This window comes from Psammomys obesus, unplaced genomic scaffold, assembly GCF_907164565.1.
Source record: "Psammomys obesus unplaced genomic scaffold, mPsaObe1.curated_primary_1811, whole genome shotgun sequence".
Lineage (NCBI taxonomy): Eukaryota > Metazoa > Chordata > Mammalia > Rodentia > Muridae > Psammomys > Psammomys obesus.
In genome coordinates, this window is record NW_026590515.1 from 262 (window position 1) to 4,167 (window position 3,906).

A 3,906-nucleotide genomic window follows, 5' to 3' on the forward strand; every position below is an offset into this window, starting at 1 on the left:
GCAGATGTCGTTATCTGTAACTATTCATGAGTAGTATCCTCCTTCAAATCCTGAGAAATATAGAATCTGCCTTCAAATACTGGGAAAAGCAGGAGTGAGGGGAGAAGAAGGTAAAACCGAAGACCAAACAAGAGGACTTAGAATACAAAGTAACTTTAAGAAGAAAAGCCTGTCTATGTATTCCTTCTTTTTATTAATTACATATACTCACTCAAGTTTTCAAGGTGTTTTGTTACTACAATAATGAGACTAAGTCACCTGATTTTTAGATCCCAATCTTTTAAAGTGACACTTCACATATAGATATTCATATTGTTACCAGATCCCCCCTCCTTTATTTTTGTTAGTGAAACCCCTCATTTATATTCATGTTCTTTTTACTCTGGCAGGAGATCCAACTCAGTATTTTATGCATAAAGTCTCTGTCAGGAGCCATTCTATTAAATGTGCTCTATTAGGTGGGTGGGCTTCCTGGAAGGGGATCAGAAAGATCATTTTGTTTCCATCTGCCTAACCCCAATAAACAAGAAGTTAACTTTAAAACATGACTCCAAACACTGGATTGTGAAGTCAAATGCTAGGTCCAATTCTTCATAATCTTTTTTGGTGTGGCGTACTTGGTAGCCAGCATTGACCCTCCAAACCAGACTGCATACCACTGCATGTGGTGAGTAATGATTTGTACAACAATAGGCTTGGCCTTCAATCTACAACTGCTTAGCTCCTCACTTAACTTCTGCCTTGCATCTACAGTTCTTTTCAAATCTCTTTGCAAGTGATGTTCATAGTTCCTCAACATTTTTGAACCACCAGAGAGGACAATGTTCTTGTAAAGAGGACCCATGACATCAATAGGGTAATTATGAATGACTTCATCTCCAATTTCTGGGATAGAGTGTGTAAAATCTGGAGTAGCAAACTCTGGTTGGAAAAAAATCTCCAATCCCAGGAATCGCTCATAGCCAACATCAATGGAGAACTCTTTCTTTGAGACAGCGCTGACTCTGTTGTACTGTTTGATCTATTTGACCCAACAGTGTCATACTGGTTAAACTCTTTTACTAAATCTGGGCAGGCATAACTATAGCATTCCTTCACTGCGTTCACAGTTTTCAGGGACTGTTCAGGAGGGATTTCTACTTCTAGGTCTCACAGCAGTTGCTGAATAAAATATGTTATATCTCTTCCTGCAATTAGAATGTGTTTAATACAGCTGCTGATGACATATCCTTCAGCCACAGGAATGACATGAGTGACTCCATCTCCACTGTCTACTACTATACCCATCAGTGTCTGCTCTCCTACTTGTCTTCAGGTCGAGGATGCAGCTAAGGCAACTTTTAAAATAATACTGGATATTTCTGACACACAGGAGTGAGCAGAGGGGGAGATAGGCAGACAGACATAGCATAAGGGTCAAGAGGAAGAGAAAGAGCCCAGAGGAGGCAAAAGTAAGATATGCACCTCAGAGGCATAGCCTCACTGTGATCTATTTTTTTTTTCTATGTGGATCCTATTTCCTAGTAGCCACTAATAAGTCTTCAGTGTGCAGTACAAGATGGCAGCAACCAGTGTGCAGAGGGGGCACCGGATCAAAAACTCCGAAATAAGTGAGTGGAGGGGTAGCTGAAGCCAGAATATCACATTTAGGCTTCCAAGGCAAGAGGGGACAACCTGTGAGCTGGGACAGTTTGGATCCAAGTCACCCGTGGATGTCTCTGGGGACTGAGAATGGTGAATATTCAATACCCCTGCACTTCACATTGCCCCAAACATAGGTCCTCCTGGTTGGCAGAAGAGGCCAGCAGTGGCCTCTGCCCCAAGCATGGTCCTGTCTGCTCTGCTGTGGCACCAGGAGGACATCACATTCCTGAACATCTACATGCCAACTACTAGAGCACCAACATTTGTAAGTGAAAAATTATTAAACCCTAAATTACACATCGAGCCCAATACAATAATAGTGGGAGACATCAACACTCCACTCTCATCAAGGGATAGATCATCTAGACAGAAGCTAAATAGGGAAAGGATGAAACATGCAGAGGTCCTTAAACAAATGGACCTAATAAATGTCTACAGCACTTTTCACCCAAACTTAAAAGAGTACACCTTCTTTTCAGCACCTCATTGAACCTTCTCAAAAATTGACCATATAGTGGGGCATAAAACAAGCCTCAATAGATACAAGAAGAATGAAATAATCCCTTGTATCCTAGCAGACAACCATGGACTAAAACTAGACCTCAACAACAACAGAAATAACAAAAGCCTACATACACAATGAAATTAAACAACTCTCTACACAATGACATTGTGGTCAGGGAAAAAATGGAAAAAGAAATTAGAGACTTCCTAAAATTCAATGAAAATGAAGGTACAACTTACACAAACTTATGGGACAAAATGAAAGCAGTGCTAAGTGGAATGTGCTTAGCACTAAGTGCTTCCAGAAAGAAGCTTGAGACATGCCTTCCAAGCAACTTAATGGCACACCTAAATGCCCTAGAAAAACAAGAAGCAGATACAACCAAGAGGAAATGATGATTAGAAATAATCAAACCCAGAGCTGAAATCAATGAATTAGAAACAAAGAAAACAATTCAAAGAATCAATGAAGCCAAGATATGTTTCTTTGAAAAAAAAAAAAAAGAAAGGATAGATAAACCCTTAGCCAAACTAACTAAAAGGCAGAGAGGAATTATTTGAATCAGCAAAATCAGAAATGAAAAGGGGGACATAATGACAGACACTGAGGAAATAAAAACAACTATTAGGTCTCATTACAAAAGCCTATATGCCACAAAATTTGGAAATCAAAATGAAATGGACAATTTTCTTCATAGATTCTATTTATCAAAATTAAATCAAGATCAGGTAAATAGATTAAACAGTCTTATATCTCCCAAGGAAATAAAAGCAGTCATCAAAAGTCTCTCATCCAGAAACAGCCCAGGACCAGATGGTTTCAGTGCAGAATTCTACCAGACCTTCAAGGAAGAGCTAACACCAATATTCTTCAAACTATTCCACAAAATAAAAACAGAAGAAACAACACCAAAATTATTCTATGAAGGCACAGTAACCTTGATACCTAAACCACAGAAAGACCCACCAAAAACAGCAAACTTCAGATATACCTCTTTTATGGACATCGATGCAAAAATACTTAATAAAATACTTGAAAATTGATACTTAATATGTACTTAATAAAATACTTTAAAAGATACCACCCACTATGACCAAGTAGACTTCATCCCAGGCATGAAGAGGTGATTCAGTATACAGAAATCCATTAATATAATTTACCATATAAACAAACTGAAGGAGAAAAACCACATGATCATCTCCTTAGATGCCAAAAAAGCATTTGACAAAATCGAACAGCCATTCGTATTTAAATTCTTGGAGATATCATGGATACAAGGCATATATTTAAACATAATAAAGACAATATACAGTAAGCCTATAGCCAATATCAAACTAAATGAAGAGAAAGTTAAATCAGCTACAAGGCAAGGCTGCCCACTCTCTCCATAGGATTTGAAATCCTAGCGAGAGCAATAAGATAACCAACTTAGACCAAGGGGATAAAAATCAGAAAAGGAAGAAGGCAAAGTATAACTATATGCAGATGATATGATAGTTTATAAGAGTCATCCTAAAAATCATACCAGAAAAATCCTTCAGCTGGTAAATAGCTTCAGCAAAGTGGATGGATACAAAATTAATTCAAAAACTAAGTTGCCCTGTTATATAGGAAAGACAAATGGGCTGAGAAAAAAATTAGGGAAACAACACCTTTCACAATAGCCACTAATAACATAAAGTACCTTAGTATGACTCTACAACAACTGGAAGACCTGTTTGTAAGAAACTTCCAGTCTCTGAAGAAAGACATTGAAG

General features: G+C 38.0%; 1 pseudogene; it reads right to left on the reverse strand.

The window, feature by feature from the left end:
• Positions 1-537: 537 nt before the first annotated feature.
• On the reverse strand, positions 538-3,155 carry LOC129677210 (actin-related protein 3-like; annotated as a pseudogene).
• Between the last annotated feature and the right edge of the window lie 751 nt (positions 3,156-3,906).